Below are 15,351 nucleotides of genomic sequence, written 5' to 3'. Positions count from 1 at the left end.
CTTTGACCACATGATGCAAAGTGCCAACCCTTTGGAAAAGACTGATGCTAGGAAAGATTGAAGTTAAAGAAGAAGATGGCAGCAGAGGATGAGATGGTTAGATAGCATCACTGACTCACTGGACATGATTTTGAGGAAACTCCAGGAGACAGTAAAAAGACAGGGAAGTTTGGTGTGCTGCAATTCATGGGGTTGCAAAGAGTCAGACATGACTTAGCGACTGAACAATAGCAACAATATGCCTTTAAGTGTTTGCCTGTACAATTTGTATTTATTTTAGTGCAACAGAATAGCTTCTGGGTGGCAATAACTTTTATTATTAAGTTATCTTTTATGTCAGTTAAATGGAAAACACCAATCCTATCAGTTGATCAAGAGATGAAATAACACTGGTCAAAATGACTCACATTATTGACTTATAGTGAGTGCTTAATAAACATATATTCAAGACTCATGGAATATTTTTCCCAAGAGAAACAAGCAAGCTTTGAGTTAAGGGCTGAATTTACAATTCCAGAGGTATAGAAGATATGGATTAATATTATTTTACTTCAGAATTTGACATCAAATACATATTTTAGAGAGCTAAGTTTAATTAAGAGAATTCCCTAGATGATATCAGCAATATTAATATTCCACAGATTTTTGATTATATGAATACAAATTATGTTATTTGTGTGAAGAAATCAGAAAAATAAAATGTTAGTGAATTGCTTAGCAGTGTAATGATTGGGCTAACATTGCTATCTGAGTATAATAAAGCTATAATTTATGTTTTTATAGGACATTAAGTGCTAATGATTAAAATTAATATTTGCATATGACTATATATAAATTTTAAATGTTCATCATCTGAAAGTCTCTATGTATCCATTTTTCACTTTTCTCATTTAATTGGATAAGTATAGGTTCGATTTTAGGTCAAGTTGTTAGCCAGTAACAGAATTTGTTGGCTTTTATGTTTTAAGGAAAATTAAGGTTTAGACCATTGATGCTAAAATATAGAGAATATTTTCATTGCCTGAAGCCTAGTGTTAATATAATCTATAACTTTCAATGACAGGATTAATGCTTTAAAATCTTGGATACCAGGGTATCTAAGCCTATCACTTATATTTCCTTTTATCAGAAGAAATGAATAAAAATTGCAGTGTAAAACATCTGCTGTAAAATGTTTATATCAAATGTAAAATGCAGACTGCAATAAAATATACACTATGAAAGATTTAGTCATGTTTCTGTTATTTCTTGTTAAACAGCAGGAAAATATTTAGCGGTAAGAAGCAAAAGTTACATTGAGTAACAGGAAAATGGTCCTCACTTTTTATTTATTTGTTCTTGGCTGCCTGGCTTGTGGGATCTTAGTTCCCAGATCAGGGATTGAACCCTGGTCCTCAACAGTGAAAGCTCCAAGTCTTAACCACTGGGTTGCCAAGGAATTCTCTATCCTTGCTTTTAAATTGTTTAGAAGTAGACCGAATCCTTATTTTCTGATTATTCAGAAAGTTCAAACTTCCCTTTGATTTTAATGAAGTTGCATCATTGTAGAAATACAGTGATATCAACTAGCTCTTCCTTGCAGTTAGTTCCAATGAGTGATGTTATTTGTAGATGCTATGATGGAGGAAGCACTGGAATGTGTAAGAGGAGGTACTTTGTGTCACAATCCCAGGAGGAACACTCAAGTTGTGATTGATACATTTTCCATTTGAAAGATCCAATTCTGTCCTTACCCCTTCCTTCCCTCCATCTCTCCCTTCTTTTATTTCTTCCTTCCTCTCTCAATAACCCCCCCTCTCCATTTCACTATTTCTTTCTTCCACAGTGTTTACTTAGTATGTAATATGAAGAGTGCCTTAGTCCTAATCAGAACAGATATCATGGAACTTCTTTACATGAGCCAAGAGGCTTTAGGGGCTTCTCAGGTGGTTCAGTGGTAAAGAATCCACCTGCTAATCCAAGAGACAGAGGAGACGTGGGTTCAATCCCTGGGTTGGAAAGATCCCCTGGAGTGGGAAATTGCAACCCACTCCAGTATTATTGCCTGGGAAATCCCATTCATGGAGGAGCCTGGTGGGCTACAGCCCACGTGGTCACAAAGAGTCAGACATTATTTAGCAACTGAGTATGCTCACAAGAGGCTTTACCTGCAGAAAGCAAACCACATAATCCCAGTATGTAAAATCTTCCAGGCATTGGTTTTCCTGCTATCCCACAGGATTTAATGTCACATTATGTATCAAGTTACCTTAAACCATCATGCTAACTGCTTATCTTTGAGAAGATGCAGAGGCAAAAGTAGTTATAGTACTGTTTCTCCATCTGCAAGAGGATATAATCCTCTTTAAAATTTTCTTTGTTATTTTGGTAATGGTGTAAAATGAATCCCATAGCCTATAGAAAACAAAAAGAAGTAAAATGCTAATTCCACAGATGCTAAGGCAACTTGTCCCTATATCCAGACCCTATTTCTGAGTATGATCTCATTATTTTATGATAGACATTTTAAAGCACCTGTTGAGTGTCAATCATTGTAACAGGCAGTGGAAAGAGAGAGATAAAGAAAGCCAGCTTTTTCTAATTAAGGACTTTCCAGCATAGTAGAAGAGACAAACCACAGAGAACAGGTAATTTCCAAAGTCTGCCAAGGAGAGATATTATAATGGTATGTTTGGGTTGTATAGTCAGTAATAAGGGGAACTCAGTCCATCTCAGAGGTCCAGGAGAGGAATTATAGAGAAAATATTCGATTTGATTCTTTGAAGATAAATAGGTTTTTTTTTTCATTAAAGAAGCAAGATGGGAGAAATCCCTTCCTATCAGAGTACTAGGAAAATCATAGAGATGGGAAAGAGAATATTGCATGCAGGATATTCTGACCTATTCTACATCACTTTCACCAAAATAGATAAGTGAGGGCAAAGAGAGAGTTGGATGTGGGTAAGTCACAGGGTACCTTGCCTCTTGGTGAGAGGTATCAGTATTACCACTTGAATTATGATTTCCTGGACATCTGTATGGAGCTTCATAATTTTCCCAAGATAGCCTCATATTCTTAAAATTGTAGAGTTCTAGATAGAATTATGATTTTTCAAAAGAGTTTCAAATTTTCACTTGGGTTACATGATTCTTGAAGATGTAAAACAAAATACTTCATGAGTTCTTAGTTACTTATTCATAGGAAACTTGTGTTTGCCAATGTCTTAGTTCCTTTTCTATTACTTACTCATTTATCCAGCTTTTAAAACAAGTGTTCTTTGGCCCTTCCTCTCAAATTTGTTGTCTTTTTTTTTTTTAATTTTGTGGAATTAAAAGATAATAACAAAGTGTATTTTAAAGCTGGAAATTGTTTTTATTTTTTCTAATTATAGGCTAAAAATTTTCAAAATATAGATGTTTGTTAAAGTTTTTTATTAGATCATTTCACTTTTTTGTTTTCCACTAGAGAAAAATAGAGGAAGTGATTTTAATGGGTAGGGGAAAAAAAAAAAAAAACAACTTAGAAATGTAAGAGGAAGTAATGCCATCTTATGGGCTTCCCAGGTGGCTCAGTGAGAAAGAATCCATTTGCCAATGCAGGACAGGTGGGTTAGATCCCTGGGTTGGGAAGATCCCTGCAGGAGGAAATGGCAACTCAGTCCAGTATTCTTGACTGGGAAATCCCACGGACAGAGGAGCCTGGAGAGCTACAGTCCATGGGGTCGCAAAGAGTCAGACACGACTTAGCGACTGAACAACAACAACCACAATGGCAAGTAGGGTGGATATTCATGTGTGAGGATCTCCTTCAAGGAAAGAAATAAGATGTCAATGCACATAGTCCTTGCTTGAGATCTCTTTTTCTGGAATCGCTTCTTGATCTTTTTGTATGTTCTATCACAGAATTGATGTTTGCATTTTCTTCTTTACTTACCTTTCAATCTGTCTATTCACATACATGTCATAGAAAGAAAAGCGACTATGTTTTCTACATAACAACTTGAATTTATAGTCTGAAAGCAAAAAGTAGTAGTTTCCCCTTATCTGTCATTACATTATTTTTCATCATTGGAAATTTAATTAAATAATGTTTCTTCTTTCAAAGTCACTGTCACTGAATAGCTTTCCTAACCTGAGTCTCAAAGGAATTTGGCAAAGCTGTATCTTTGTCTTTTAAAATTGTATTCCTTTCTGTTTTCATCAGTCACTTATGACATAATAAATATTAAAAATGGCAGGTGATATATTTTAACTATTACTGATAAAGTATTGTTTTGCTATAAATAAACAAGCTGTTTCTCTAGAGCTTAAATAGGAGTAAAAATTTGACACATTGTCTTCCCCCATCAAGCAGCTGTGGCAAGATGCCATTAGGGAGTTGTTAGATTTGCTAGAGGTTTCCATTATACCAGATATTAAATTAACTCTCATATGTGTTCGGGGGTGTATGGAAGGTTGTAATCTTATGAGGATGTTTAAACATATTGGCATTTTCATTCCTCTGAATATAAGAAGATGTAATTATTGACACTTGCCATAGGTTTTTACATGATGTGTTGACCAGCAGCAATTAACATGATTGTGAAGACATTAAACATACACAAATAATGTGATGTTTTTTCAAGGAATGGATCTTAGTACAAGCATAAAGCACCTTGAATTATTCTGTACCAAAAAATGAGTGGTGGCGTATAGGTTACAAATATCCATTGGAAGGACTGTTACTGAGGCTGAAGCTCCAATACTTTGGCCACCTGATTCAAAGTGCCAACTCATTGGAAAAGAGCCAGACTGGGAAAGAATGAAGGCAATAGGAGAAGGGGGTGGCAGAAGAACAGCATCACTGACTCAGTGGACATCAAATTTAACAAACTCCGGGAGACAGTACAGGACAGAGGAGCTTGGCAGGCTACAGTCTATGGGACTGCAAAGGGTTGGACACAACTTGATTACTGAACAACAACAACAACAAATAGGTTACAAAAACTACAAAAGTAGATGCTGTATGAGAACAGATGCTGTTGGAATGAGAGCAGACCAGCTGTAGTACCAGCCGTAGTACATACATGTGCCCTGTAATATGTCCACATTTGACAGTGCTCACAAGCTGATAGTGGCATTCACAAGCCTTAGTCCCTAGCCTACTTTTCCCATGTAATAGGACTGTCTTTCTGCTTTTACTTTTGCTTCTGAGCCCCCACTAATCTAAGTTTATTATATATTATATATCCCAAGACTGGATAACTGCCACTCAGCAAGTACTTAGTAATTTATAGGTTGTGTCATTAGTAGTTGTGTCCTACTTGTTATATAGGAAATCTTTTGCTTATTTTTTTCTGCCATATTTTTCCAGAATTTCAAATATTGCTATTAAAATCTAAGTTGATATAATGGAGCTACTTCTCCCTTTGGTCAAGTAGCTTGGTGCATTTCTGAATAATTTTCTTCTTAAATATACCATAAAGCTCACCCTGGCTCTTTTGTATTCTGATTATTTTGTGAGAGAAAGCCTTGCCATTCTGAAGAGAAATCAGGAACTGTATTCCAATTTTTAGTTTTTTGTAGTACAAAGTTATTTTTGTAATAACTGATCTGGTACATAAATTTCATAAATGCATAGGAATGAAAAAACTATCATTTCTGATTGAATATTCAAACATCCAGAGATGTTTAAATATAACTCTAGAACTTTACTTTTCAGAATCATTTATTCATTATTTGAGTCATTAATTCATACTTAAAATAATGAGAACCAAATATTTGTCAATCTACTCTGTCTTTTGGGATATATCTGTAAAAAATTTTCTGTAAAACTATAAAATATAAATGCATAAAGATTTCTTACATTGAGGATTTTATATTTTTAAAGGAAATACCTGTCAAAATATATTAAGTAAATTATGTACTATTATAAAAGTGTATAAAGCTTATGGAAAAAAATGAAGTGAAGTTTGGGAGTGTAAGTATGTGTGTTGTGTAGCAGAGATAAGAAGTAGTGCAAAGTCCTGATGTGTTCTTGTGTTTTAGCATCAGCAAGGGGGCCAATGTGAACAGAAAGGCATAAAAAAAGAAAGAGTAAGAGGAGATCAGGTAGAATGGAAAGGAGGCAGGAATGTTTCAGGTATTGTGGCCGCTGTAAGCAGCTACAAAGATGCTTTACTCTAGTGAAGGAACCATTGTAAGGTACTGAGTATGAAATTAACGTGTCTCACTGGTACTCTATGGGGATTATTCTAGTGGCAGTGTTGGTAATGGTTTGTGGATAAAAGGTAGAAGCTGGGAGAACTCTCTGAATGTTCCAGGTATGAAATGATAGTGAGACAAGGCTGTAGCAGTGGAGACAAAGAAAACATATGTTTTGAGAACAAAGCCAAAATGATTTTGTGATAGACTGCACTTGAAATGTGAGAGGAATAGAACAAAAATGATTTTTGTAATTTTTGACCAATCATCTGGATCTCACCCAATATTTAAGAAATAATTAATTGCATAATCTGCACTGTAGATGTGATGCTTTCCATGAACTAACTTTCGAGAGCAGAAGGTAAAAGATTAAACATATTTCATGGATGAAACATCGACATTCTCTTTTTAAAATATAAGCAGGGTTTTTTAAGCAAAAATTCTTATAATGAAAGGGACACAATGGGGAACAACAGGAATGTATTCAGTAAAATGGGTCAGTTCTCTCCAATAAATGTTTATTGATAATCAACTCTATGCCAGGCAAGAATGAGGAAGAAGCTTTGGGCGGGGCGGGGGTGGGGGGGAGGTGGTGGGGGAAACTCATACAAGGAAACACACACTTTGAAACATCCCTAAACATCATAAAATATCACAAGTCATCACAAGCAAAGCACAATTAAGTGCAAGTTTGTACTTTTCTTTGGTTATTCAGCTCATGCACTCTTATATATATATGCATGACTTTGTTTATATAGGACTTTTTTTTTTAAGGACATGTTTGTTAAGTAGTATAGCTGTGAAAAGAAGAGAAGTGAAAAGCAAAGGAGAAAAGGAAAGATATAAGTATTTGAATGCAGAGTTCCAAAGAATAGCAAGAAGAGATAAGAAAGCCTTCCTCAGTGATTAATGCAAAGAAATAGAGGAAAACAGCAGAATGGGAAAGACTAGAGATCTCTTCAGGAAAATTAGAGATACCAAGGGAACATTTCATGCAAAGATGGGCTCGATAAAGGACAGAAATGGTATGGACCTAACAGAAGCAGAAGATATTAAGAAGAGGTGGCAAGAATACACAGAAGACTGTACAAAAAAGATCTTCATGACCCAGATAATCACGATGGTGTGATCACTGACCTAGAGCCAGACATCCTGGAATGTGAAGTCAAGTGGGCCTTAGAAAGCATCACTACGAACAAAGCTAGTGGAGGTGATGGAATTCCAGTTGAGCTATTTCAAATCCTGAAAGATAATGCTGTAAAAGTGCTGCACTCAATATGCCAGCAAATTGGGAAAACTCAGCAGTGGCCACAGGACTGGAAAAGGTCAGTTTTCATTCCAATCCCAAAGAAAGGCAACGCCAAAGAATGCTAAAACTACCGCACAATTGCACTCATCTCACATGCTAGTAAGGTAATGCTCAAAATTCTCCAAGCCAGGCTTCAGAAATTCATGAACCATGAACTTCCTGATGTTCAAGCTGGTTTTAGAAAAGGCAGAGGAACCAGAGATCAAATTGCCAACATCCGCTGGATCATGGAAAAAGCAAGGGAGTTCCAGAAAAACATCTATTTCTGCTTTATTGACTATGCCAAAGCCTTTGACTGTGTGGATCACAATAAACTGTGGAAAATTCTGAAAGAGGTGGGAATACCAGACCACTGACCTGCCTCTTGAGAAATCTGTATGCAGATCAGGAAGCAACAGTTAGAACTGGTCATGGAACAACAGACTGGTTCCAAATAGGAAAAGGAGTTCGTCAAGGCTGTATATTGTCACCCTGCTTATTTAACTTATATGCAGAGTACATCATGAGAAACGCTGGACTGGAAGAAGCAAAAGCTGGAATCAAGATTGCTGGGAGAAATTTCAATTACCTCAGATATGCAGATGACACCACCCTTATGGCAGAAAGTGGAGAAGAACTAAAGAGCCTCTTGATGAAAGTGAAAGAGGAGAGTGAAAAAGTTGGCTTAAAACTCATATACAGAAAACGAAGAAATGGCATCCAGTCCCATCATTTCATGGGAAATAGATGGGGAAACAGTGGAAACAGTGTCAGACTTTATTTTGGGGGGCTCCAAAATCACTGCAGATGGTGACTGCAGCCATGAAATTAAAAGACGCTTACTCCTTGGAAGGAAAGTTATGACCAAACTAGATAGCATATTCAAAAGCAGACACATTACTTTGTCAACAAAAGTCCGTCTAGTCAAGGCTATGGTTTTTCCTGTGGTCATGTATGGATGTGAGAGTTGGACTGTGAAGAAGGCTGAGTGCCGAAGAATTGATGTCTTTTAACTGTGGTGTTGGAGAAGACTCTTGAGAGTCCCTTGGACTGCAAGGAGATCCAACCAGTCCATTCTGAAGGAGATCAGCCCTGGGATTTCTTTGGAAGGAATGATGCTAAAGCTGAAACTCCAGTACTTTGGTCACCTCATGGGAAAAGTTGACTGATTGGAAAAGACTCTGATGCTTGGAGGGATTGGGAGCAGTAGGAGAAGGGGACGAAAGTGGATGAGATGGCTGGACTCGATGGAAGTGAGTCTCAGTGAATTCCGGGAGTTGGTGATGGACAGGGAGGCCTGGCGTGCTGCGATTCATGGGGTCGCAAAGAGTTGGACACGACTGAGCAACTGAACTGAACTGAACTGACACTACTTGTGCATATAATTTGTTCTGGAAAGCAAGTTTAGAACCTACTGTGATAACTTCAGTAGACGTAAAATTGTAGTTACTATAAGATGGTGCTCATGGGAACGACAGCAAAGGAAACAACAAAGAACAACAACAAATGAAAGCCAAAATTAAAAATGCTAGTTATTCAGCAGTATTTTGTCTGTATACTTTTCATTTTTGTATATTTTCCCTACTCAGTTGGATTGTAGTAAGTGAATTTAAGTAAGTGAAGTTACTTAGTCGTGTCCAACTCTTCGCGACCCTGTGGACTGTAGCCCACCAGGCTCTTCGATCCATAGGATTCTCCAGGCAAGAATACTGGAGTCAGTGGCCATTTCCTTCTCCAGGGGATCTTCCTGACCCAAGGTTTGAACCCAGGTCTCCCACATTGCAGGCAGACTCTTTAACCTCTGAGCCACCAGGGAAGCCCTAATTGGATTGTAACCTGTGTGTTAAATTATAATACTATCTGATTAAGTGTGAAATTATTCTGGGTTAAGCATTTAAAAATAATCTAATAATATAGTGTTACATGTCAATTATACCTCAATAAAAAAGGAAAGATTCAAAAAAAGAAAAATAAAAGAAAGCATTAGAGAGAATTCCTTCTATGATAAATTGAGAAGAAAATTTAAACAATCAGCATGCAACATGACAACCTGAAACTTTAAAACACTGTTAATAGGCTGATATATATAAAATAATTAATATAAAAAGAAAACAAGGAAATAAAAAAGACAAGAATCCAATTTTTTATGACTTTATCAGGTAATGACAAATATATTGACTATTCATGTCAATATCATTTTTCCATTTTTTTTTCATTTTTATAACAACATAAACTCTTAACATTACTTGCTGAAACACACACATGCACCCACACACACACACACACACACTCAAAGAGTGGTGGTGAAGTTGCCAGAGCAGAAATGCTGATCAGCAGGGACCATCCACATAGACTCTTAATGTCATTGCACACTTCCCTTATGGGCACTCACAAAATATAAACAAGGGAAAGTTTTAAAAAAATATACATATGAAGTTTGTTGATTTCCTTGCAAAATGTTTGAAACACTCTACCACAACCAAAGAATTTGTGCTAGCTCCAGTGCATATTTCAAACTTATCTTTCAATTTTTTTCATTGTAAATGCCATGAAACACAAAGCTAGGCATTATTTTCCACATCATTTCTATTATGATATTCACATTTCCTAACTGAGGCTGTAGATATTCGTAACTATATTGCTCTTATGTATAGATTTGGACATTTGCATCCTAAAGATGGAGGGAATACTTCTTCTTCTTCTTCTTTTTTTTTTTTTTTAATAAATACATGTAAATCTCTATTTAAAGGGTGCCCTGATCAGCACAACTAACCATGTAACTGACATTCTTGAAAAACTTTTCATAACAGTGTTATTGTAAAATATTTGAGGAGAAGATAGGGGTGCTATGATATTGTAATTTATAATAAGAAATAGATATTTAGTCTCCAGCCCTGTTCCTGGCAAAGAGCTCCTACAGTCTTGCAGTTTTCTAAGTGTGAAAGACATATTAAGTTGTCTTATGTTAATCACTCATCTCACATGCTAGTAAAGTAATGCTTAAAATTCTCCAAGCCACGCTTCAGCAATACGTGAACCGTGAACTTCCAGATGTTCATGCTGGTTTCAGAAAGGGCAGAGGAACCAGAGATCAAATTGCCAACATCTGCTGGATCATCGAAAAAGCAAGAGAGTTCCAAGAAAACATCTATTTCTGCTTTATTGACTATGCCAAAGCCTTTGACTGTGTGGATCACAACAAACTGTAGAAAATTCTGAAAGAGATGGGAATACCAGACCACCTGAACTGCCTGTTGAGAAATCTGTATGCAGGTCAGGAAGCAACAGTTAGAACTGGACATGGAACAACAGACTGGTTCCTAATAGGAAAAGGAGTTCGTCAAGGCTGTATATTGTCACCCTGCTTATTTAACTTCTATGCAGAGTACATCATGAGAAACGCTGGGCTGGAGGAAGCACAAGCTGGAATCAAGATCACAGGGAGAAATTTCAATAACCTCAGATATGCAGATGACACCACCCTTATGGCAGAAAGTGGAGAAGAACTAAAGAGCCCCTTAATGAAAGTGGAAGAAGAGAGTGAAGAAGTTGGCTTAAAGCTCCCCATTCAGAAAACTAAGATCGTGGCATTCGGTCCCATCACTTCATGGGAAATAGATGGGGAAACAGTGGAAACAGTGTCAGACTTTATTTTTTGGGGCTCCAAAATCACTGCAGATGGTGACTGCAGCCATGAAATTAAAAGACGCTTACTCCTTGGAAGGAAAGTTATGACCAACCTAGACAGCATATTAAAAAGCAGAGACATTACTTTGTCAACAAAGATCCGTCTAGTCAAGGCTATGGTTTTTCCAGTAGTCATGTATGGATGTGAGAATTGGACTATAAAGAAAACTGAGTACTAAAGAATTGATGCCTTTTAACTGTGGTGCTGGAGAAGACTCTTGAGAGTCCCTTGGACTGCAAGGAGATCCAATCTGTTCATTCTAAAGGAGATCGATCAGTCCTGGGTGTTCATTGGAAGGACTGATGTTGAAGCTGAAATTCCAATACTTTGGCCATCTCATGTGAAGAGCTGACTCATTGGAAAAGACCCTGATGCTGGGAAAGATTGCAGGCAGGAGGAGAAGGGAACGATAGAGGATGAGATGGTTGGATGGCATCACCAACTCAACAGACATGGGTTTGGGTGGACTCCGGGAGTTGGTGACAGAGAGAGGCCTGGCGTGCTGCGGTTCATGGGGTCGCAAAGAGTCGGACACGACTAAGTGACTGAACTGAACTGAACTGAATGTTAATCAGGTGACTTTTGGATAAAACAGTCTAAAGATGGGGGCTGATGTTAAGAGAACCAGCCATGTGATTAGAAGTCAAAGCCATGGCTTTGACTTGATTAGTTCCTTTCATTTTCCTGGGTCAGAATTTTGCATCAGAGTGAATCCTATACTCAGCCATTAAGGTAGTTTTTTCCATTACAGAAGAGAGTAAAGTTTGGGTGAGATGGGAGTGGAATTAAAAATTCTTAAGAATTTTTGTGATCACATTCAAAAAATTGCCCTCTAAGATAATAATTTCTAGACATTTGGATTTTAAAAAGCACTGAAGCAATCTTTGGTGCATTGTTATAAATTTAACAACATTTTAAAAAGAAGACTATTAAAGCAGAAAAGTTGTCATCTAATATAATTTCCTTAAAAAAGAAAAAGTAAACCACAATAGAAAAATATCATCATTCATGTTTTTGTTCCATACATGTTTCCTGGGGATGAATTAAATGCCAGGAATATTTATGGGTCCCTGGGCCTTTCACTGTTTGAGGGTCTCCTGCAGAGTTATAGGTCACCATTTTGCCTTAGGGACGGAAGCTCTGGCAGCTGCAGTCCTGAGAGGCATGGTGTGTGGCTTAAGTCCTCATGGAGGAGGTCACCATTATCCCCACTATAGAGATGCTGAGTGGGCAATACACAAACTGGAGAACCATTATACCATAGAAGTTCTCACACTGTTGCAAAAGTTCTAGGCTCCACAACAGACTTCCCAATCCCCTGGAGATCTGGCAAAGGGACTGAGAATCCCCAGGGAATCTGACTTTGAAGATCAGCAGGATTTGATTACAGAACTTCCACAGGACTGGGGGAACAGAGACTCTTGGAGGGCACCGAGACACAGGGGAAAGGAGCAGTCACCCCATAAAAGATGGAGGCAGACATGCCTATGAGTGTTTGGGAGTCTCCAGTGGAGGTGTGGGTCTATGGTGACCTGCCGTAGGATCAGGGAAACTGACAGGAGCAGTCCTGGAAGGTGCAGCTCCCTGGCATACATCCTTTTGGAGGAGGTTTTCATGACCCCTAACATCTTTTGGCCTCAGCTAAACTACTGTAGGGTTGGAGAAGACTTGAGGGTCCCTTGGACTGCAAGGCGATCCAACCAGTCTATTCTGAGGAGATCAGCCCTGGGATTTCTTTGGAAGGAATGATGCTAAAGCTGAAACTCCAGTACTTTGGCCACCTCATGCAAAGAGTTGACTCATTGGAAAAGACTCTGATGCTGGGAGGGATTGGGGGCAGGAAGAAAAGGGGATGCAGGAAGAGGATGAGATGGCTGGATGGCATCACTGACTCAATGGACATGAGTCTGAGTGAACTCTGGGAGTTGGTGATGGACAGGGAGGCCTGGCATGCTGCGATTCATGGGGTCGCAGAGAGTTGGACATGACTGAGCAACTGAACTGAACTGAAACTACAGGGAGGAAACACAGCCACACTCATCAATAGAACATTGGATTAAAGATTTACTGAGCATGGCCTTACCCATCAAAACAAGACCTGGTTTTCCCCACAAGCCGTCCCTCCCATTAATACACGTCCATAAGCCTTTTGTCCTCATCCATCAGAGAACAGACAGAATAAAAGCCACGTCACAGAAAAATAACCAAACTAATCACATTTTAGTCTTTCTGATTTTGGTAAAACCATTGCCATGAAATAAGCTTTAAAGACATGCAATATGATTCATTTTTAAATAAAATTATTGAATTGGGTGAATTTAGATGTCAATAAATGACACTTTTGAGAAAGCATGCTTATATTTAAATTGATCTCCTGTGAAAATCAATCAGACCCATGGAATTCTATTCAACAATCAAGATATTTTATAGACAGCTTTCCACCTAATTAAACTGATAAGAACAGATACTACACTTGATCTTAGCCGGAAGGCTGAGAAAATATTTCACAAGATGGTGGAGTAGAAGGATGTGCACTCATCTCCTGTGAGAACTCCAAATTACAACTTGCTGCCAAACAACCACTGACAGGAGAATGTTGTATCCCACCGAAAAAAAAGATACCCTATGTCCAAGGGCAAAGGAGAAGCCCCAGAAATATGGTAGGAGAAGCAAAATCATGTTTAGAATCAAACCCCATATCTGCCAGAGATGCTCAGAGGCTCAAAGAAAAGCTTGTACACACCAAGAGACCCCACAGAGACTGAGCCAGACCTGCCTTTGAGTGTTTGAGTGTCTCCTGTGGAGGTACAGGTCAGCAGTGGCCTGTCTCAGGGGAAGGGGCTCTGGGTGCCCCGGACCTGGGTGTGGCATAAGCCCTTTTGGAAGAGGTCACCATTAATCCCACCATAGAGCCACAGGAACTTACAAAGACCAGGGAAACAGACTCTTGATGGCACAAACAAAAGCCTGTGTGCACCAGGACCCAGGAGAAAGGAGCAGTGACCCCACAAGACACTGATCCAGACTCTCCTGTGAGTGTCCAGGAGTCTCTGGTGGAGGCTTGGGTCAGTGGTGGCCTGCTGCAGGGTCAGGGGCACTGAGTGTGGCAGCGCTTGCACAAGACATTTTGAAGGAGGTCTCCATTATCTTCATTACCTTCCCCATTGTTTGGTCTCAGATCAAATAACAGGGAGGGAACATAACCCCACCCATCAACAGAAAATTGGATTAAAGGTTTACTGAACATGGCCCTGCCCATCAGAACAAGACCAAGTTTCTTCCACAGTCAGTCTTTCCAATCAGGAAGCTTCCATAAGCTTCTTATCCTTATCACTCATAGGGCAGACAAAATGAAAACCACAATGGCAGAAAACTAATCAATCTGATCACATGGACCACAACCTTGTCTAACTCAATGAAACTATGAGCCATGCCATGTAAGTTCACCCAAGATGGATGGGTAATGGTGGAGAGTTCTGACAAAATGTGGTCCATTGGAGAAGGGAATGGAAAATCACTTCACTCTTCTTGCCTTGAGCACCCTATGAACACTATGAAAATGCAAACATATATGACAATGAAAGATGAACTCCCCATGTCGGTAGGTGCCAAATATACTACTGGAGAAGAGTGGAGAAATAACCCCAAAAGGACTGAAGAGACAGAGCCAAAGCAAAAACAACGTCCAGTAGTGGATGTGACTGGTGATGGAAGTAAAGTCCAGTGCTGTAAAAAGCAATATTTATTGCAAAGGAACATGGAATGTTAGGTCCATGAATCAAGGTAAACTGGAAGTGGTGAAACAGGAGATGGCAAGAGTGAACATCAACATTTTAGGAGTCAGCAAACTAAAATGGACTGGAATGGGTGAATTTAACTCAGATGACCATTATATCTACTACTGTGGGCAAGAATCCCTTAGAGGAAATGGAGTAGCCATCATAGTCAACAAGAGTCCAAAATGAAGTACTTGGATGCAATCTCAAAAACGACAGGATGATCTCTATTCATTTCCAAGGCAAACTATTCAATATCACAGTAATCCAAGGCTATGCCCCAAACAGTAATGTGGAAGAAGCTGAAGTTGAATGGTTCTATGAAGATCTACAAGACCTTCTAGAACTAACATGTAAAAAAAAAAAAAAAGCATCCTTTTCATTATAGGGGACTATAATGCAAAAGTAGGAAGTCAAGAGATTGCTGGTAACATGCA

General features: G+C 38.5%; 1 pseudogene; it reads right to left on the bottom strand.

Moving 5' to 3' along the window:
• Nucleotides 1–13,484: 13,484 nt before the first annotated feature.
• On the bottom strand, nt 13,485–13,641 carry LOC112441912 (uncharacterized; annotated as a pseudogene).
• Between the last annotated feature and the right edge of the window lie 1,710 nt (nt 13,642–15,351).

The sequence above is a fragment of the Bos taurus genome, chromosome 16, assembly GCF_002263795.3.
Source record: "Bos taurus isolate L1 Dominette 01449 registration number 42190680 breed Hereford chromosome 16, ARS-UCD2.0, whole genome shotgun sequence".
NCBI classification, from domain to species: Eukaryota; Metazoa; Chordata; class Mammalia; order Artiodactyla; family Bovidae; genus Bos; species Bos taurus.
This window is presented reverse-complemented; position numbering and strand designations above follow the sequence as displayed.